At 44.9% G+C, this 22,760-nt stretch overlaps 1 pseudogene across 5 annotated transcripts; it reads left to right on the top strand.

Annotated features, from left to right (window-relative positions):
- Window positions 1-70: 70 nt before the first annotated feature.
- On the top strand, window positions 71-20,802 carry LOC143806674 (UPF0696 protein C11orf68 homolog pseudogene; annotated as a pseudogene). 5 transcript variants are annotated; one of them, XR_013221533.1, is made up of 3 exons: window positions 71-271; window positions 9,516-9,595; window positions 20,500-20,802. The product of XR_013221533.1 is annotated as a UPF0696 protein C11orf68 homolog pseudogene, transcript variant X5 (transcript). The 5 variants fall into 5 exon arrangements; XR_013221530.1 differs by lacking the exons at window positions 9,516-9,595; window positions 20,500-20,802 and adding exons at window positions 4,499-4,544; window positions 4,617-6,805; XR_013221532.1 differs by lacking the exon at window positions 20,500-20,802 and having other exon boundaries at window positions 9,516-9,619.
- Window positions 20,803-22,760: the final 1,958 nt, after the last annotated feature.

The raw sequence follows: 22,760 nt of genomic DNA, 5'->3' as shown, positions 1-22,760 counted from the left end.
GTAGCTGATAATAAAGTTATTGAAAAAAAAAAGTTCTGTATTCGTCAGGCGAAAAGTAGGAGGGGCCGTCCTTGCAGTGTGACGTAAAGTAGGAGGGGTCTTCCTTCAGGCACCGAGTGTCGCGTGTTAATAAAGTTTTACAATAACACAAACCTGTAGAAGCCCCGCCCCTCACAAAGGTTGTACAAACATGGCTGGTGTCGTCTAGGCAACTGGGCCTGGTACCGGAAGTGTAACATTGAGGACCGGCGACAGCGGAGCCTCGCCTCTAGTAAGGCTTGTGTGACTTCTGTCCTGTCTGCGGTTGTGGTGTTCTTGCTGTTGTGTTAGTGTGAGGGACTGGACTGGGGAGTGGTGCAGGAGAAGCTAAAGGGGCAGACGTTGCCCCCCAGCAGCCAGTGACGGGCTTCCTGCGCCCCATTAGTTAAAGGGAACCTGTCACCACGTTTTTGGAAGATGGGATAAAAATAGCGTTAAATAGTGGCAGAGGTGGGCGTTACATTAGTGTGTTTGTTATGCGTTTATTACCCACCTAAGTTGCCGAAATAACTTTGCAAAGTCTCCGTTTTCGCCTGTCAATCAGGCTGGTCAGGTCGCATGGGCGTTGTCTTCCCCCAGATTTGGCGTAGTTTTCCGTTGGTGGCGTAGTGGTGTGCGCATGCCCAAAGTCCGGAATCCTCTTCCAGGGGATTTAAAATAGCGCGGTGTTCGTTATTGCATTGGTGATCGGTGGGCGCGGCCATCTTCCTTTGGCCGCGCGTGCGCAGAAGCGGCGCTCTGCTGGCCGCGGCTTCAGGAAAATGGCCGCCGCGATATCCATCTGCGCACGCGCGGCATCCCGCGGCCATTTTCCTGAAGCCGCGGCCAGCAGAGCGCCGCTTCTGCGCACGCGCGGCCAAAGGAAGATGGCCGCGCCCACCGATCACCAATGCAATAACGAACACCGCGCTATTTTAAATCCCCTGGAAGAGGATTCCGGACTTTGGGCATGCGCACACCACTACGCCACCAACGGAAAACTACGCCAAATCTGGGTGAAGACACCACGCCCATGTGACCTGACCAGCCTGATTGACAGGCGAAAACGGAGACTTTGCAAAGTTATTTCGGCAACTTAGGTGGGTAATAAACGCATAACACACACACTAATGTAACACCCACCTCTGCCCCTATTTAACGCTATTTTTATCCCATCTTCCAAAAACGTGGTGACAGGTTCCCTTTAATGACTGGGCTGTGGTACGGAGTTTTTGCCATTTTTATGACTGGCCCTGCTCTACCTATAGAAAATATTACCATGTGCGTATAACTTGGTGTTTCCAGTGTTGTCGCTGCCGGTAAACGCTGCAGTCAGTCACATGACCGCGTCTCCAATCTGCTTGTGTCGCGACTTGCATGCTTTTTGCTAAAAAGAAATTGTGCCGCCTAACCGTGTAACTACACTGTACCGAGGAGAAAGCAGCAGGGGGCTCAAAGGAGTTTTCTGTTTTCACAAAAATCCCGCAATTTGTAAAAGAAAAACAAATGCTTTACTCACCCTCCCCGGGTCTAGTACTGACTCTCCACTTCTGCTTCCAACATCTGTTATTTTCTTCAGCGCTGATGTATCGTCGATAACTCTGCAGCCAATCAGCGAGATAAACGTCTCACAAGGTGGATGGCATGAGGCTCTGAGCTTAGTGATTGGCTGCAGTGTTAAAGAGTGAGATCAATGGCTCTCACAAGGTAGATGGCATGAGGCTCTGAGCTTAGTGATTGGCTGCAGGGTTAAAGAGTGAGATCAATGGCTCTCACAAGGTGGATGGCATGAGGCTCTGAGCTTAGTGACTGACTGCAGCGTTATCGACGAGACATCAGCGCTGGAGACAATACCAGGAGCAGTGGCGGAGACTTACCACTGGACCCTGGTACGGTGAGTGAAGAACATTTATTTATTTTTTTTAAAGAAACTGACTGAGGACAAAAATGGTATTCCCATCTCCAAGATTCTGATCCCAATATGTAGTAGGAGTAGTAATAATAATAATATTAGGAAATGTCTCCAGTTAGAAATGTATAGTTCTTCTGATTACCCCATTTGTAGGGCATTGTAGTAGCTTATGTATCCATGGTTACAACCACTAACAACTAACTGACACTATATGAGTGGTCGTAACCATGGATACCGAAGCTACTTCAATGCCTTGCAGATGGGGTAAGCAACATAGCGAAACAGGAGAACTATACTACATTTCTAATTGGAGGTATTTGCTAATATTATTGTTGCATCTACTGCATATTGGGATAGGATCTTGGAGATGGGAATACCCCTTTAAGTTCTCACAATGAGTTTTTGACGGTGTAATATCACTAGGGGAAAAAGCACAGCATTTTACAGTTCCAGCAAATTGGATAGGATTTATAGAAAGCTCCTGCCCACTCTGCTTTTTTTTTTTTTTTAAATCTCGGCGTAAACCGACTCGCTGTGCGTGTTTTGAGTCCTCAACATGTCAATTTCTCTTGCGGGTGCGCTGAGTTTTAGGTGCAGAGTTTCCCCATAGATTTGCATTAGATGCAGAAAATCCACAGGTAAAATACGCACATAGATTTTTAGGGCACATATGACTATATCAATAAAGTTTTTTCAAAGCTAAATTCCAGGAAGTCTCAAAAACAAAGCAGCTTTATTTCAAACATGACATCCTAAGGCCTCGTTCACACTTCCGTCTCTCAGCTCTGGTCACAATCCGTCGATTTTTGAGAATGCAGGATCCTGCATTTTCCCATAGACTTGTATTCGTGACGGATTGTAACGGATGGACGTTTCATCTGTCGGGCACTGGATCCTGTGTAAAAAAACAAAAAACAAACAAAAACCGGTCTGTCGGGCAGAGAAAACGTTCAGAGGAACGTTTTTTTCTGCACGGCGGAAAATCGGTCAGCGACGCATCCTGCGCTGCCCGTCACTGGCTACAATAGTAGCCTATGGGCGCAGGATGCGTCGCTGCCTGTGAAAAGCAGGAATCCAGCGACAGGTCCTGCCTTTTCAAACTGAGCATGCGTGAAAGAAATTCCAGTCAGGGAAATTCTCTCTCACTCGCTCTCTTTCTCTTTTTACTATTGATGCTGCTTATGCAGCATCAATAGTAACAAGATATAATGTGAAAAATAATAATAAAAAAAAAAAATTGCAGTATTCTCACCTACAGGCGTCCTGCGCACCGATGCTCCCGGGAGCTAGCGTTCCTAGTAATACATTGCGAAATTTCGCGAGAAGTCACAATGTATTACTATGAACGCTAGCTGCCGGGAGCATCGATGACACTGCGCGGGAACGCCGGTAGGTGAGAATACTGTGACTTTTTTGATTTTTTTTTAACCTGGTTTGTGTTGTGTATGCGTTTTCGCAGGGGAAAACCGCTGCATAGACGCATACACAACAGGTGCACATAGCCTCGACAGGTCCGTCAGAAAGACGGGCCCAGTGCACACGTTTTCCACAATCTGCACAGGATCCGTCATTTCAACGTCTTGACGGATCCTGTGCAGATTTGGTAGACGGAAGTGTGAAAGAAGCCTAACAAGAGACAAAAAAACACGGTGTCAAAAACACGATAAAAATGGTATGAAAAAAATACAGATCTAATTTACCTAATAGGTGCAGTAAATCTGCAGCACCTGGAACCTGCCAAATGCTCAACTTGGGAACGTAGCCTTTTAGAGCACCTTTCACCACTTTTTACATGTTAAGCCCTTTATTTTATGATAAAGGGACTAAGAGCGGAACATGACATAGTTTTTATTCTTTTTCTTTTCCAGAGATATAGGGGTGTATTGAAGTCACTTTTTTTTGTCTTGCGGAGTTTGCTGATGTTTTCTTGTTAAAAAACAAAAAAAGTCTTTTACATTGGAATGGGCAAAAGGAGGTTTTAACATTACCGGATGGAAGTGCCGACCTCATTTCCCTCGTTCTATTTGTTGCTAGGCCTCACCAGCAGGACCCGGCACTCACCGGTTTCGGTTGCATAGGCGTCGAGAAAATGTGTTTGTGTAAACTTTGAAATTTGTTTTAACATTTTTTTTAGTTCCTTTAGGGGACTTGAACTTGCGGGGATTCATAGGAGTAGTAGTAACGTGGCAGACACCCGGGGCTTTAGTAGTCCCATGGCCGCTAGAACAACCTATTGTCACAATAGCAGGGTGGGGGTAATTCACATTGAACACAAACATACTTCTCTTCCTAATATTCTAGATTCTGCTGTCTTGATTGACTGCTGTCTTGATTGACCTCTTATATAAGAGGTTACTCTGTTGTGGTTGAAACGTGCGTCTGACGGAATATAGGCTGAACTGGATGGACAAATGTCTTTTTTCGACATTGCTAACTATGTATGTTACTATGTCTATCACAGCAGCTATTTTTGTGTGCTGGCAGTATAACACAGCCAGCACCTGCTTTGTATCTGCTCCTTCTGATTTACTCCTACATAATGACATTTTTGATCCTGTTTTTTTGCAGCAGCATTTTAAAGGATATGAAGTCTCAAGAAGAAAAACAAAGGATTGTTAGTATTCTTGCATGATTAGCTTTTATGAATATAGTCATATTATTTTTTTTTATATCTTTATCCTTGCAGTTGTGCAAACATGTTAAATTGTGAGGAGGGCGAGCGAGTATCAAAAGTAGCAGAAGACCATGCTGCGGAGTCCATGGCTGCTGATATGGATCCTTGGATAATCTTTGATGCCCGCAAAACTCCACGAGCGGAATTTCATGAGTGGTTAGAAACTTATCGTCCTTCCAGGGTCCCTCGTTTTGGAGATTCTGAAGAAGGATCTGGTCCAGTAGGATGGATTGCTGTTTATGGCCCAGGCTACTGTCCACAGGTTGAAGGTGGCAAGAACCTTCAGGATGCATGGGAAAAGCTCCAAAGTACAGGATGCACAGTTAATTATGAACGTGTTCGAGAGTTGGCACTTAATTACGGAGTAACATCTGGAAAATGGCTGATGCATTTAGATACTGGATTTAAAGTTGACCACGCCTGGCATGGATTAGCTACTGCCGTAGTAGAAGGTCGGCTTAATGTTGCTAAAGTGAGTCCTCACCATCCTGAAAGTAAGCATGTGATATGTGTGTATACTCAAGACTTCACCGATGAAGAAAGTATCATGCAAACAGATGCCGTCATTCGGAGTTCCGGGGTGAAATGTTTACTGACCTACAAGCCTGATGTGTACACCTATTTAGGCATTTACAGAAACAATCACTGGCAGATATGCCCCACTATCTATGAAAGCCGATTTGATTTGGAATGCATTCCTCGACGGTCCAGAGTTACCAATAAGGTTACCAATATAGAAGTTACTTGAAAAAAAAAAAATCAAATTGCACTAATGCTTAAAAGTCTTCTGGAAATAATTTTTTCCCAAATGCTATGACTCGGGCTTCATTCAGGCATCCAGTTTTTTATTCTTGAGAAAATTGGACCGTTTTATTTTGACCAAAGGTGTCATCCGAATGCAGTCCGATTGTTTTTCAAGCACCCATTGCCTTGCATTGCTGACTTTCGGATGAAAATCGGACATGTCTATGATATTTTCCACGAACCACTCGACCCAAGGAGAAAAGCAGACATGAGAATAACCCCTTAGGCTATCACAGGTACGAGTGCTATCTGTGAAAAACATGCATAGCACTCATAAGCGAAAATCAGATGTATGAATGAAGCCTGAGTATAATTTATGTTACTGCTTATGTAGACATTTTCGTAGCTCATTTATTGATTTTTGTTAGATTATCTAGTATAGTTGTGTCGTAATAGTAAAGCGAGCTTCCAGTGCAAATTGAAGATTTGACCAAGCATATGTATAGTAAATATACCCGGCGTATGAACAGACCCTGCCACCCTTGCTCCGTTCTGGTGCACCTCTTCCATCTTCACAAAATTATCACCAGAATCAATGACTTCTCTGGGGAGAGCGTTAGGCACACAACTTCCACAGCTGATGACATAGAAGGAATGGACACAGCGTTGACATCATCTTCATGATTATTCATTTCAGCGTTTGTATCATTTGTAATATACAGCTTATGTATTCCATATGGATAATTTCTCACTACAATATTTAGAAAAGTGGAATGAATTAAATGCATTATCCATTACTTGGAAAACGCCTTCTCAATCTCTGTTTCCCCCTTGTAAAATAATAACACCTATTCTTACCTTGTGTGTCGGCAACATTCCAGCAGCGTCGGTACTGACTCTCCCGAGGACTGCTTGACATTATGTCATACAATCCCTGTGGCTTCCCTCTCCTACTTTTTTGGACTTATCACATACATTTGGAGGAAGTAAAAAGATCAGCAGCTCTGACTTCCTCCAGATTTATGTGACTTGTCCGAAGGCAGGCAGAGTGAAGCCAGCGCTGACTGGCCACAGGGATCACATGACATGAAAGAACCCTAAGCTGCACTTTTAAAAGTCTTTCTTCATTCATGCTTTAAGGGAGCCTGTCAAGTGATTGATGCTGCTTTAACTATGAGTAATATTAATCACAGGTTGACTATCTGATTACGAAGATTAACAAAAAACAGAAAAAAAAACGAGTTTAAAGCCCAAAATGTGAAAAAGTATGCTTTATTTAATTATTAGATGCAATGATAAAAGATGAGGTAGAGGTGTAAACAAATGCTCAGAGGAACAAAAGGGGACGATTAGATATTGAAACAAAAGCAGCAAAAAATATAATTAAAATTTGAAAAATGCATACGACAATAGTGAATACTATGCTGCTCATACATATGAATAATGTATACAGTGGGGCAAAAAAGTATTTAGTCAGTCAGCAATAGGGCAAGTTCCACCACTTAAAAAGATGAGAGGCGTCTGTAATTTACATCATAGGTAGACCTCAACTATGGGAGACAAACTGAGAAAAAAAAATCCAGAAAATCACATTGTCTGTTTTTTTAACATTTAATTTGCATATTATGGTGGAAAATAAGTATTTGGTCAGAAACAAACAATCCAGATTTCTGGCTCTCACAGACCTGTAACTTCTTCTTTAAGAGTCTCCTCTTTCCTCCACTCATTACCTGTAGTAATGGCACCTGTTTAAACTTGTTATCAGTATAAAAAGACACCTGTGCACACCCTCAAACAGTCTGACTCCAAACTCCACTATGGTGAAGACCAAAGAGCTGTCAAAGGACACCAGAAACAAAATTGTAGCCCTGCACCAGGCTGGGAAGACTGAATCTGCAATAGCCAACCAGCTTGGAGTGAAGAAATCAACAGTGGGAGCAATAATTAGAAAATGGAAGACATACAAGACCACTGATAATCTCCCTCGATCTGGGGCTCCACGCAAAATCCCACCCCGTGGGGTCAGAATGATCACAAGAACGGTGAGCAAAAATCCCAGAACCACGTGGGGGGACCTAGTGAATGAACTGCAGAGAGCTGGGACCAATGTAACAAGGCCTACCATAAGTAACACACTACGCCACCATGGACTCAGATCCTGCAGTGCCAGATGTGTCCCACTGCTTAAGCCAGTACATGTCCGGGCCCATCTGAAGTTTGCTAGAGAGCATTTGGATGATCCAGAGGAGTTTTGGGAGAATGTCCTATGGTCTGATGAAACCAAACTGGAACTGTTTGGTAGAAACACAACTTGTCGTGTTTGGAGGAAAAAGAATACTGAGTTGCATCCATCAAACACCATACCTACTGTAAAGCATGGTGGTGGAAACATCATGCTTTGGGGCTGTTTCTCTGCAAAGGGGCCAGGACGACTGATCCGGGTACATGAAAGAATGAATGGGGCCATGTATCGTGAGATTTTGAGTGCAAACCTCCTTCCATCAGAAAGGGCATTGAAGATGAAACGTGGCTGGGTCTTTCAACATGACAATGATCCAAAGCACACCGCCGGGGCAACGAAGGAGTGGCTTCGTAAGAAGCATTTCAAGGTCCTGGAGTGGCCTAGCCAGTCTCCAGATCTCAACCCTATAGAAAACCTTTGGAGGGAGTTGAAAGTCCGTGTTGCCAAGCGAAAAGCCAAAAACATCACTGCTCTAGAGGAGATCTGCATGGAGGAATGGGCCAACATACCAACAACAGTGTGTGGCAACCTTGTGAAGACTTACAGAAAACGTTTGACCTCTGTCATTGCCAACAAAGGATATTTTACAAAGTATTGAGATGAAATTTTATTTCTGACCAAATACTTATTTTCCACCATAATATGCAAATTAAATGTTAAAAAAACAGACAATGTGATTTTCTGGATTTTTTTTTCTCAGTTTGTCTCCCATAGTTGAGGTCTACCTATGATGTAAATTACAGACACCTCTCATCTTTTTAAGTGGTGGAACTTGCACTATTGCTGACTGACTAAATACTTTTTTGCCCCACTGTAAATGTGTAAAAAATGTAAGGAATGGACCCGCATAAAAAGGCAGATAAAATGTGTGGCCAGAAAGGCAATATAAATAATAGTAAAGTGCAAGTGCATGTACTATTAATGTATATACATATACTATTAGTGCATATACGTATTAATGTGCTGGTGACCACATAAACCTGTGCCAGCTAGTTAGTAAAGCCTGCCCATCAAGTGAAGTATAAATATACTGCCACAATATTGCACGGTATAGTACCTGGTGGAAGATGGAGGGGAGAGGGGTCCATGTCAGTCCCAGGGATGCGTTCACCCCGACACGCGTTTTGGTGTCTGACCCCTGACGAAGGCAGACACATCACTGGGACTGACTTGGACCCTCTCCCCTCCATCTTCCACCAGGTACTGTACCATGCAATATCAGCAGCATAGTACTCACTATTGTCGTATGCTTTTTTCAAATTTTAATTGCCATATTTTTTGCTCCTTTTTGTTCAGCATCTGTTTGTGTTAAATGAAAAATTGCTACTACAGTTTTAAACTGCCTAAAATGCTAACAAAATAAAAGAACATTTTACAAATGGCGCTGATGTAAAGCCGACTTGTGGGAAATGTTATTTATTAATGTTTTGCTGTGGTGTGAATATCTGGATTAAAGGGATAATCCTTCAAAGTGTGAAAATTGCTAATTTGTTTTCATTTTTTTGCAAATTTCTGATGTTTTGTGTTTTGTTTTTTTTTTATAAAAAATATAAACCTAAATTTATAATTATCATAAAGTATAATGTGTCACGAAAAAAACAGTCTCAAAATCACTGGGATTTGTTAAAGCGTTCCAGAGTTATTACCACATAGCGTGAAACTGGTCAGATTTCAAAAATTTGGCTCCATCACTAAGGGGTTAAACTGTTTTTTTTTTTTTTGTTTATAATTTTGCCGATATGCCTATATGTCCATGGTACACATGTGGTGGCAGTAATAGGAATGTACTCCTGAACTGTAATGTATATTCATATATTATTCTCATATTATTGTAATCATTTACCTTACATGTGTACGTTGTCTTTTGAAACCTTGTGACTGATTACAAATATGTAGGTTTTTTTTTTAATTCTGTTATGTTTCAGAGAAAACATATGTGGAAATGAGGTGACTCAGAAGATTGGCCCTAGAGTCCTCTACCAGTGCTGCTCGGCTAGATTGACAGGTGTCTTTTTGTGTCTGTAGAAAAGTCATAAACCATAGTAGCAATTTTATGATGATGATGAAAGAAATGTACCAGAACAGGGGACGTACTAAAAAGCATGGAGAAAAGCACAAGGAATATAATATTCACCTGTTTTATATGGAATATTCATTTTCCTATTATCTACATATATTCCATGTTCATTCCCCACCTAACAAGCACAGGAAATATAATATACGCCTGTTAATAGGAGAATGAACAGAAATTCCGTATATACAGTTGTTTACTATATTCCCTGTGCTTGTTAGGTGGGGAATGAAACTGGAATGTATATAGATAGTAGGAGAATGAACAAATATCCTATATAATCTACATACATTGCTTGTTCATTCCCCACCTAACAAGCCCAGGAAGTTTAGTGTACACCTGTTTATATGGAATATCTGTTCATTATCCTATTATTCAATGTTTATTCCCCGCCTAACAAGCACAGGAAATATAATATACACCTGGTAATATTGGATAAGTGTTCATTCCTCTGTAATCTATATATATTCCATGTTCATTCCATGTTTAAAATGCCTAAGAACCCTATTACACCGCTCCATATTTTTGGACCAATAAGTTATGTTCATTCTTTTTATTTATTTCTTTAATTCATTCCTTTTTGTTCGTCCCCCAGAACAGAGGTATATTGGGTTTACGTATATTACGAATAGTCACATTTTTACCTTGGCTAGAGCTTCTGTAATTTAATATTTCCACTTTCCCTTTGTGAATACATGTTTACTATAAATGTGGGTGAATATGTTTGTATGAATGCTGATGTTAATATGTATATAAAAGAAAAGAAAGTCTTTACTACTCTATGCATGCAACACAATTTTATCCTACAGAAAAAGGCTAATAAGCACAGAACTGACTGTACGTTTCTTTGCTTGCTATCTGCACCTTTGCTTATATACTTGTGGTTTTGGGTGCAACACATATCAGTATGAACCTAAAGCAACGATTTATATGCCTCCATATGCTGGCTTGCCAATGCAAACACTTTCTGTTTAAAGGGAACCTGCCATGTAAAAAAAAGCACTATTCGCCTACAGATATGGGGTTAATCTACAGGTTATAGGGGATGTCCACTACTAGGACATCTTAATCAAATGTTCGGCCCCAATAAAATAATAAAGCCTATTCTCTCCTTCCATGTCTTCGCCGTTCCTGTGGTGTCGGCACTCGCTGTCCCCAGGTCAGTGATGCAGTGTTGTGAGATGTGATGCTGGCACCCAATCAGCGCTGGCGTCACTGTCTCCACCTCCGGACAAACTGAAAATGAAGAGGAAGCTGGGGATCAGCTGCAGCCCGGACTTACTCTTCATGTTCAGTTTGTCTGAAGGCGGAGATACTGACGCCAGTGCTGATTGGGCACCAGAGCCACGTGTCACATGACCGCATCACAGCCTCAGGGAAAGCGAGTGCCAACACCGCGAGAACGATGCTGACAAAGGAGGTGAGTAAAGGCTTTATTATTTTATCGGGGCCTAACATTTGTTTTAAGAAGGGGTTGTCCTAGTAGTGGACAACCCCTTTAATAGCATTGTAAATCTGCCCGGATGCTGTTCTGAAAGCTCTGCTGCCAGGAGGAAATTAACTTTATTCCTCCCAGCAGCCACCATCTTTCAGTCAAAGAGGTGCGGTTTCAAAAACCGCTCAGTATACAGTAAGCCGTGGCTGTAATCACACGCTAGCACTGACTGACAGATGGTTTTGCATTACATCAGTACAGAGTAGACAGTCAGTGCCAGGGCTTGGTTACAGCTGCCACTCACTATGTACTGATCGGTGACTGAAACCGTTCCAACCGCTCCGCTTTGACGGAAAGCTGGAGGCTGCACTAAAGTTAATTTCCTCCTATCAGTGAGGTTTTCAGTGTGGTGGCCGTGCTGTTTTACATTGCTGTTAACCTGCAAATTAACCCCATATCTACGGATAAATAGCGTTTTTTTTTTTTTACAGGACATGTGCCATTTAAAAAAGAAAAAGTTTATTTGCTAAAGTTAAGGACTTTGCTTCCTTTTAGTTTTGCTATCCTAACTTTATTAAAAATAAGAATATCAAGGCTTTGTTTCCCAGAGACAGTGGATTTAAGAAAAGCTTGGACTATCAGAGACACAAAACACTGAATGACTAAGCTATATACTGGTAGTTTAAGCAGGAAATGATTGTATAATATTTGCCTGCTGTGTTAATTATTATTTAAAATATACTGTAAGTCTCTGAAGCCGGTTTCACATGTCAGTGGCTCCGGTACGTGAGGTGTCAGTTTTCTCACGTACCGGAGACACTGACTCACGTAGACACATTAAAATCAATGTGTCTCTGCACATGTCAGCATGTTTTCACGGACCGTGTGTCCGTGTGCAAAACACGGAGACATGTCAGTGTTCGTGGGAGCGCAGGGATCACACGGACCCATTAAAGTCAATGGGTCCGTGTAAAACGCGTACCGCACACGGATGCTGTCCGTGTGCAGTCCGTGTGCTGTGCAGGAGACAGTGCTACAGTAAGCGCTGTCCCCCCAGTGTGGTGCTGAAGCCGCCATTCATTTCGTCTCTCCAGCAGCGTTCGCTGGAGAGAAGATATGAAAAATCTTTTTTTTTTTTTTTTTTGTATTTAAAATCAAGATCCCTGTCACCACCCCCCTCCCACCCCCCTGTGCGCCCGCCCACTGGAAATAAAATACTCACCCGGCTCCCTCGCTGCTTCCTCTCAGCGCCGCTGCTTCTTCCTGTATGAGCGGTCACGTGGTGCCGCTCATTAGTGATGAATATGCGGCTCCACCTCCCGTAGGGGTGGAGCCGCATATTCATCACTGTAATGAGCGGTACCACGTGACCGCTCATACAGGAAGAAGCAGCGGCACTGAGAGGAAGCAGCAAGGGAGCCGGGTGAGTATTTTATTTCCAGCGGGCTGGCGCACAGGTGGTGGGAGGGGGGTGGTGACAGGGATCTTTATGTTAAACCAAAAAAAAAAAAAGATTTTTCATATCTTCTCTTCAGCGAACGCTGCTGGAGAGAAGAAATGAATGGCGGCTTCAGCACCAGATGCAGGGGACAGCGCTTATCTCTAGCGCTGTCTCCTGCACGGTCCGTGTGGTACCCAGTCGGCACACGGGCGGCACACAGCTGCTGCACGTGTGCCACACTGATGTGCCACGTGAGCACACGGACACGGATAACTCCGGTACCGATTTTTCTGGTACCAGAATTATCTGGACGTGTGGGACAGGTCTTATAGAGCTAACTGACCACACTTGTATGTTACTCCCAGTATTAGGTGTACAGCCAGAATAGAATAGAATACATAAAAGATGGATCAATAGAACAGATAGATATCCTGTAGATATATAATTTCATAAGCCCTCCCTACATATAATAAACCAGTACGCTTTAGTGCCGTTCATGTGGCACTAAGGGTGTTTAGCCTTATTTAACTTATTAAATAATGTTTTTTAAAAATGACGTGAAGTCCCTTATTTTTAATAACCAGCTAAGGGAAAGCAGGTAGCTGAGAGTTTGTATTTTCATGCTCAGATTGGCCAGATAACCATGGACCTTCCCAGCCTATTATCAGCTTACAGCTGGCACCTTTGCCTTAGCTGGAAAGAAAAAATAAAAACATGGGGAGACCATAAAAAAATTATTATAATTATTATAATTTTTGATAACCGGTGTAACAGGCCAGATTAACCCCCCCGCCCAGAATATACCCGGGGATAAAGTGGCCTAGGCCAGATTATACCCCGGGTATATTCTGGCCTAGCCCAAACTATACCCCGGGGTATAAATTGGACTAGTCCAGTTTATACCCCTCTGGGCCAGATTATACCCCGGGTATATTGTGGCCTAGCTCAAACTATACCCCGGGGTAGAAATTGGACTAGTCCAGATTATACCCCTCCGGGTCAGAATATACCCCAGCTGCTGTAGATCAGATTTTTCAGCTTTTTGAGAACCATTGAGTGATATAATCAATAACGGAGCCCCAGGCAGCGCACAGGGCCCCAGGCAGCGCACAGGGCCCCAGGCAGCGCACAGGGCCCCAGGCAGCGCACAGGGCCCCAGGCAGCGCACAGGGGCCACAGGCAGCACACAGGGGCCCCAGGCAGCGCACGGAGCCCCAAACAGCGCACGGTGCCCCAGACAGTGCACAGGACCCCAGGCAGCCCACAGGGCTCCAGGCAGTGCACAGGGGCCTCAGGCAGCACACGGGGACCCTGGCAGCGCACAGGGCCCCAGGCAGCGCACAGGGGCCCCAGGCAGCACACAGGACCCCAGGCAGCACAGAGGGGCCCCAGGAAGAGCACAGGGGCCCCAGGCAGCGCATAGGGCAACAGGCAGCACAGAGGGGCCCCAGGAAGAGCACAGGGGCCCCAGGCAGAACAGATGGGCCCCAGGAAGAGCACAGATGCCACAGGAAGTGCACGGGGCCCCAGGCAGCGCACAGGGCAACAGGCAGCACAGAGGGGCCCCAGGAAGAGCACAGGGGCCACAGGAAGTGCACAGAGCCCCAAACAGCATACGGGGCCCCAGGCAGCGCACATGACTCCAGGCAGCCCACAGGGGCCCCAGGCAGAACACGGCCCCAGGCAGCGCCCAGGAGCCCCAGGCAGCCCACAGGACCCCAGGCAGCCCACAGGGGGTCCCAGATAGTGCACAGGGGGGCAGAGACAGTGAGCAAGGGGGTAAGAGAGCGCAAGGGGGGGAAATAGACAGAGCGCATGTCCCCTGTGCGCTATCTGGGACCCACTGTACGCTGTCTGGGACCCCCTTTGCGATGTCTGGGGCCCTGCTCATGAGTATATCACTCAATCCTGAAAGGCTAGTTTCACATTTGCATACAGCCGTGTGCATGCGTACACTCTCAGTGAAGCCTTGACCACTGCTGCGCCCCGCCTGTTAAGCTCCGCCCACGTTCTTTTGACGGTGCTGCAACCCGCGTCGAAGGCAACAAGCTGGATTTGCAAATCCAAACGTCCGCATGCGTACCTGGCCAGGGTTTAACTGGCGGACGCGGCTGTGGGCGTGGCTTCACTAAGAACGTACACAGCTGTGCACAAATGTGAATCTAGCCTAAGATGTCTAGTGCCCCTGTGCGATGTGCGATGTCTGGGGCCCCTGTGCGATGTCTGGGGCCCCGTTCTTGAGTACATCACTCAATGGTTCTCATAAGCGTGAAAAATCTGATCTTTAATATGCTTTAATCTTTAATATACTCAAGAATGGGGCCACAGACATCACACAGGGGGTCCCAAACAGCGCACATGGGATCCCAGACAGCGCACAGGGGGCAGAGAGAGCGCACAGGGGCCCTGCGCACTCTCTTCCCCCCCCTTGCACACTGTCACTTCCCCTTCCCTTGTGCACTGTCTATGCCCCCCTGTGCTGCCTGGGGCCCCGTGTGCTGCCTGGGGCCCCGTGTGCTGCCTGGGACCTCGTGCGTTGCCTGGGACCTCGTGTGTTGCCTGGGGCCCGTGTGTTGCCTGGGGCCCTTGTGCGCTGTCTGGGCCCCCGTGCGCTGTCTGGGCCCCCGTGCTCTACCTGGGCCCCCGTGCTCTACCTGGGCCCCCGTGCTCTACCTGGGCCCCCGTGCTCTTCCTGGGCCCCCGTGCTCTTCCTGGGGCCCCGTGTGCTGCCTGGGACCTCGTGTGTTGCCTGGGGCCCCCGTGCTCTTCCTGGGCCCCCGTGCTCTTCCTGGGGCCCCCGTGCTCTTCCTGGGGCCCCTGGGTGCTGCCTGGGGCCCCGTTATTAAGAATGTCACTCAATGGTTCTCAAAAGCCTGAAAAATCTGATCTACAGTAGCTGGGGTATATTCTGACCTGGAGGGATATAAACTGGACTAGTCCCATTTGTACCCCGGGGTATACTTTGGGCTAGGCCGGAATATACCCGGGGTATAATCTGGCCCAGAGGGGTATAAACTGGACTAGTCCAATTTATACCCAGGGGTATAGTTTGGGCTAGGCCAGAATATACCCGGGGTATAATCTGGCCTAGGCCACTTTAACCCTGGGTATATTCTGGGCGGGGGGGTTAATCTGGCCTGTTACACCGGCAAAGCAGACAGCTGTTAGTTGCTAGTATGGTAACAGTCTGGGAAGGTCCATAGTTATCTGGCCCATCCCAGTCTAAAAATACCAGACCATAGACCCAGGATTGTGCCCTTTGCCTTGGCTCTTCCCAATTGGCCTGGTGTGGTGGCAATCGGGGTAATAGTTTATGGGGATGATGTCAACTTTGCAATGTCTGCTGGTATCAAGCCCAGGGGTTAATAAACTAGAGGCATCTATCAGACACTTAATCAAAAATAAAAACACAGAAAAAAGTTTATTTTGAAAAACAGTCTCCCACACCTTGTTCGCCCCTTTAATAAAACAAAACATAAAATCCGATGTAATCCAGCGAATCCACAGTAGTCCAAAATGGGAACCTAAAGGAGGTGAAATAAAAACAAGCGACACTCCCTCCTTCACCCATTTATTATGACTTTTTTTTTTTTTTAAATCCCCGCAACTCTGCTGTGTTCCATTGGATTCTCACGACGTCCCGCAATTCTGCTCTAGAGGTGACTGGTGTACAAGACATGGTGTAACAGCAGAACAGTGAGTGCAGCTCTAGAGGTGACTGGTGTACAAGACTTGGTGTAACAGCAGAACAGTGAGTTCAGCTCTTGAGGTGACTGGTGTACAAGACATGGTGTAACAGCAGAACAGTGAGTGCCGCTCTAGAGGTGACTGGTGTACAAGACATGGTGTAACAGCAGAACAGTGAGTGCAGCTCTAGAGGTGACTGGTGTACAAGACATGATGTAACAGCAGAACAGTGAGTTCAGCTCTTGAGGTGACTGGTGTACAAGACATGGTGTAACAGCAGAACAGTGAGTGCAGCTCTAGAGGTGACTGGTGTACAAGACATGGTGTAACAGCAGAACAGTGAGTGCAGCTCTAGAGGTGACTGGTGTACAAGACATGATGTAACAGCAGAACAGTGAGTGCAGCTCTGGCTATGACTTTAGAGAATACTAATTTTATCCATGAATTGAGAGTGATCAGTCCCACATGAGAAGCAAAATTCTCTGATATCTATAACAATGTTCCTAAAATTGAGATGTCGGTTTCCAATAAGGTCCTCTGCTATTATTGCTGGCCCCTTGTAACCAGTCGACAAGTAGATTGCTGTGGGAGGTACGTGCTGTTGAGGATTTGTGCACCGAATAACATTTATTTGACAAGTTTAGGTGAATTCCAAGGCCCAGGATTTCGGGGTGACTGTAGAGCCGGGGTGGGACGGTCACTGCAGTATTGCACTTCTGGCATTAGACCTGCTGAGCAGAGGCTCCAGGTGTGGCTCTAGAGGTGACTAAAGATGGGTTGTGCCTGTGGAGAAGGTGGGCTCTGCTAGAAAGAACAAACGTCCGCTAAACAGTGATGTGATTATATTATTTTCACTACGAGGATGAGCGTAATTACTGTACACATGTCACAATGCCCGTGCCTCTACCTGTTTATAAAAGTTGGGAGTTATGACCCGCTCTTATTTGGTTCTTTGTTTTTTTGGGTGGGAGGGGCAAGTCCCGATTAAAACTTTTGCTATGTTTCCTATGTAAACCTCTAGCCTTCGATTAAAAATGTTATTACCTATGATGTGATGTGGTTAATAATTTGTTTTCACTAGACAACCTCTTTAAATGGCACTTGTGATTAAATTAATGCTATCCATACCTTTAGCAGCAGGAATCCAGAGTTTAGCTGCATTTGTCTTCCTCCCTGTGCAAAATTTTTGATAATCGGCTCATAAATTGGTTTTATGCATATAGGAGACTGATCAGAGTAAAATGCATTTGCAGATGTCATGAAAGCGTGTAGAGTTGTTATCGCGACCTCTTTGTATTGGGTTATTACTATTATAAAGGGGAATTCTAATTAAATGAGGCACAGGGGACATTACTTCTATAGGGTGCTGTATGATAAAGTAGGCACAGGAAGGCATAATTACTATGAGAAAGGACAGAGGGCAGGGCCAGCGTCAACTTTCTCATTTTGTTTATATATATATAAACATATATCACACCTCTCATTTTCACCTCAGTATATACATGTTTGTCATCTCCCTTATATATAGTATACACCTGTATGTCATCTCCTGTATATAGTATATACCTGTATGTCATCTCCCCTGTATATAGTATATACCTGCTGTGTCATGTCCCCTGTATATAGTATATACCTGTATGTCATCTACTCCTATATATAGTATATACCTGTATGTCATCTCCTCCTGTATATAGTATATACCTGTGTGTCATCTCACCTATATATAGTATATATCTGTGTGTCATCTCCTCCTGTATATAGTATATACCTGTATGTCATCTCCTCCTGTATATACTATATACCTGGTAGGTAATCTGCTCCTGTATATAGTATATACCTGTGTGTCATCTCCTCCTATATATAGTATATACCTGTATGTCATCTGCTGTATGTAGTATGTACCTGTATGTCATCTCCTCCTCTATATAGTATATACCTGTGTCATCTCTCCTGTATATAGTATATATCTGTGTGTCATCTCCTCCTGTATATAGTATATACCTGTGTCATCTCCCCTGTAAATAGTATATACCTGTGTGTCATCTCCTCCTGTATATAGTATATATCTGTATGTCATCTCCTCCTGTATTAGACCTCGTTCACACGTTATTTGGTCAGTATTTTTACCTCAGTATTTGTAAGCTAAATTGGCAGCCTGATAAATCCCCAGCCAACAGTAAGCCCACCCCCTGGCAGTATATATTAGCTCACACATACACATAATAGACTGGTCATGTGACTGACAGCTGCCGGATTCCTATATGGTACATTTGTTGCTCTTGTAGTTTGTCTGCTTATTAATCAGATTTTTATTTTTGAAGGATAATACCAGACTAGTGTGTGTTTTAGGGCGAGTTTCGTGTGTCAAGTTGTGTGTGTTGAGTTGCGTGAGATGGGTTTTGTGTGGCGACATGCGTGTAGCAACTTTTTGTGTGTCGAGTTGCATGTGACAGGTTAGTGTAGCATGTTGTGTGCAGCAAGTTTTGCGCGTGGCGAGTTTTATGTGTGGTGCCTTTTGAGTATGTGCAAGTTTTGTGTGAGGCAACTTTTGCATGTGTTGCAACTTTTGTGCATGTGGCAATTTTTCCGCGTGGGCGAGTTTTCCATGAGGTGAGTTTTGCACGTGTGGTGAGTTTTGCATGTGGAGAGTTTTGCACGTGGCGAGTTTTTAGTGGTGACTTTTGTGTTTCAACTTTTATGTGGCGAGGTTGGTGTATGTGTGGTGAAATGTGCGCTGAGGGTGGTATATGTGTTCGAGCACGTGGTAGTGTGTGGCACATTTTGTGTTTGTGTTCATATCCCCGTGGTGGTGTGGTGATTATCCCATGTCGGGGCCCCACCTTAGCAACTGTACAGTATATACTCTTTGGTGCCATCGCTCTCATTCTTTAAGTCCCCCTTGTTCACATCTGGCAGCTGTTAATTTGCCTCCAACACTTTTCCTTTCATTTTTTCCCCATTATGTAGATAGGGGCAAAATTGTTTGGTGAATTGGAAAGCGCGGGGTTAAAATTTCGCCTCACAACATAGCCTATGACGCTCTCGGGGTCCAGACGTGTTACTGTGCAAAATTTTGTGGCTGTAGCTGCGACGGTTCAGATGCCATTCCCGGACATACACACACACACATACACACACACACACACACACACACACACACACACACACACACACACACACACACACACACACACACACACACATTCAGCTTTATATATTAGATATATATATATATATATATATATTCCAATTTATTGATGGGCGATGAAGAACTAAAAAGTGACTGAGAGAAAATGGTAGAAGGTGGCAAGGGTAACAACAAAAAAATATATCCATATATTCTAGGGATGTATGGTAGTGACAGAAACATCCCCTAGTGCAGAGGCCGGGTTTATCAGGACATGTGTCACACCAGTAACTGGTTTTCCTCATAACTCCATCTTTGTAACACACCCTGCATCTCTTTTGGGGTCGGCCTTTTTTGGTTGTTGGTGGAACTTGTGAGGGAAAATGCTGACCGGGGGTTACTCTGCCAGCCTCGCTAGATAATTCTCCCCCCACCCTCCCTTGGTCTTCAAATATCAAATGTTTTATTACTTTTTCCTGGAACTAAAGGTAAGATCCTTGGGTCCCAGTTTTTTGATACAGTTCAAACGAAATGTATAAGGCCACTTGGATGAGGTGTACCCCAAGTTTTTTATACCATACACGAGACTTGTGAACAGATTGACCGATCACAGTGATCTGGGTGCGGGGACTGACTAAATGGGTCCGTGCACCTCCTCCCTTGCCGATCTGCTGTCTGTGCTGTCGGCTCAGAACTGTGACTGCACATTTACACACAGCAACAGTATAAATGCATGATGGACATAGCCCGTCCTGGTGCAGGAACTGACACCCGGTCATTAAGGGCTATGTCCATCATTGCACGTTAAGGGGTTAATGGGTTTCCGGTTATGTTTGTCAAACTGAACCTAACCGAACCTTGGAAGGTCCTCTCATCTCTTTTTTTATTAAATAATTTTTATTAAAGCATATGACACGCTGTAACACAGCAAGGTGGGGAAAACAGCTATTCTAGGAGTCTATTTTTACAGAATTCATCGAGCAGAATAAACAGCACAGTGGTTTTATACTTCAGGTCTCTATGGACGTGGCTATACCTTTTTATTTTTTGTTATTTTTCCAGGAATAAAGAACCTAATAATAAAGAAGTGCGATTTATGAGACTTTTTTTTTCTCTAATGTAGTTTTCTTTTTTTGCTTTTTCTTTAGTCTCCCTGTGGCTCTTGAAGATTTACTAATTTGATTGCTGGTATAATACACTGCAACACCTCTGTATTGTGGTCTTATCCCAAGGCGACAACAAATACAGGTCTTAAGGTACCTTCACACGAAACGACATTATAACGATATCGCTAGCAATCCGTGACGTTGCAGCATCCTCGCTAGCGATATCGTTTCGTTTGACACGCAGCAGCGATCAGGATCCTGCTGTGATGTCGCTGGTCGCTGAATAAAGTCCAGAACTTTATTTGGTCGTCCGATCGCTGTGTATCGTTGTGTTTGAAAGCAAAAGCAACGATACCAGCGATATTTTACACTGGTAACCAGGGTAAACATCGGGTTACTAAGCGCAGGGCCGCGCTTAGTTACCCGATGTTTACCCTGGTTACTAGCGTAAAATGTAAAAAAAACAAACAGCACATACTCACATTGCGTCCCCTGCAGTCTGCTTCCTCCTCTGACTCAGCGCCGCAAAGTGAAAGTGAAAGCAGCACAGCGGTGACGTCACCGCTCTGCTCTCACTGTACGGCGCTCAGTCAGTCAGGAAGTGGACGCAGGGGGACGTGAATGTAAGTATGTGCTGTTTGTTTTTTTTAGATTTTACGCTGGTAACCAGGGTAAACATCGGGTTACTAAGCGCGGCCCTGCGCTCAGTTACCCGATGTTTACCCTGGTTACCAGGGGACCTCGGCATAGTTGATCGCTGGAGAGCGGTCTGTGTGACAGCTCTCCAGCGACCAAACAGCGACGCTGCAGCGATCGACATCGTTGTCGCTATCGCTGCAGCGTCGCTTCGTGTGAAGGTACCTTTACCCTCTTTTCCCATTAATGAGGATGACTTTATAAAGCAGTGAGGAGATACTGCATCCCAATGTACCAGGAAATTCATGGAGCTTCTTATCAAGTCTAATGTGAGCAAATTAGATGACTTGGACACTGAATTGAATGCCGTACAGGATGATAGAAATAAACAATTGACTCCTGAAATTGTAACAACATGAAAAAACAATTTGGAACTAGAGCTACAAAAAGGGGAAAAGGATATGGTCCAAAACAAAGAAATATCAACGTGACATGGCCAACCTCCAAAATGATCATGTCTATAGATGGAAAATAAGTAGTGTTAGCAATAGATCATACCCAAGATCCCGTTCAGTGTCTTTCTCATCTGTATCCTCTGTGGAAGAAAAAGCACCAAACAGCAATAATGTGAAACCTCTACGGGATAGAAGGGACCATAATAAGGATAACCGGTTTAGTACTGGAAGAAATAACCAAAAACAGAAGATGACAGTGCAGCGCCCCAGAGTCCTGGTCGTTGCAGTAATGTCGCTCTGCCACTAAGGGGAGTGATGTTACGTCTGATGGCACTGAAGGAGTTCATCTGACCAGGTATCACATACACCAATACATTTCACAGTCTGGCCTCCAGGGGGAGCTAAGGGTACTATTCATTAGGCCACTCCTCACAGTCTGGTAAAACTGGGGGTTAGGCAGGAAGTTAAAAAAGAAAGCTGACTGGGTTGGAACCAGGCAACACCTTGTGGCAGAGGGTGTTGTGGGGGAAGATTCAGAGAGGTCCTTGTCAGGGGTGGGATCCTGACAGAGGCCTGGCAACCAGAGAGAATGCTACGGGACCGTGCCTGCACAGAATAGCGGCGGTGCCCTAAGAAAGGACAAGAAGCGAGATATATTGTGCTGAGTGAGAAACGAGATCAACGCAACAAGGAGAATACCAGTAGGAGTCGTGCTGTAAGACGAGGCAACATCCTACTGAGGCGCATAACCGGTGGCCGGAACGCCGAGGAAGTACTAGGTTCCAAGCCAGACTTCAAACCTACGGCAGGACAGTCAGTTAGAGGCGGGCTGTCTCACCCAATTGACCTAGGAAGACACAGGGGGGTAACAACAGGAATGGGGCGACGCTTGAGTCCCGGAAGAGCTCCGAGCCTCCCCGTAATACGGGTGCATCGTAATCTTAACATCTGGGGACGAAGAAGAACATCAGAATCGAGTTGTGAGGGAACACGAGAAACAGACACAACAGTTGTGGGGACTATCCCGTAAGCACAGCAGGGGAGGACCACAACACACTAGCGCTGGAAGGTAGGCACAGATTTCCACCTGTAAAGAGAACTCTGGACGTGCCATTGGACCGGCCGGACTTCCGCAGCTCGGTTAACCGGATTCCGGACTGAGGACCCAGAAGCCTTCAGTAAAGAGGTAAAGAGACTGCACCCCTGTGTCCG

Source organism: Ranitomeya variabilis, chromosome 2, assembly GCF_051348905.1.
Source record: "Ranitomeya variabilis isolate aRanVar5 chromosome 2, aRanVar5.hap1, whole genome shotgun sequence".
Lineage (NCBI taxonomy): Eukaryota > Metazoa > Chordata > Amphibia > Anura > Dendrobatidae > Ranitomeya > Ranitomeya variabilis.
This window is presented reverse-complemented; position numbering and strand designations above follow the sequence as displayed.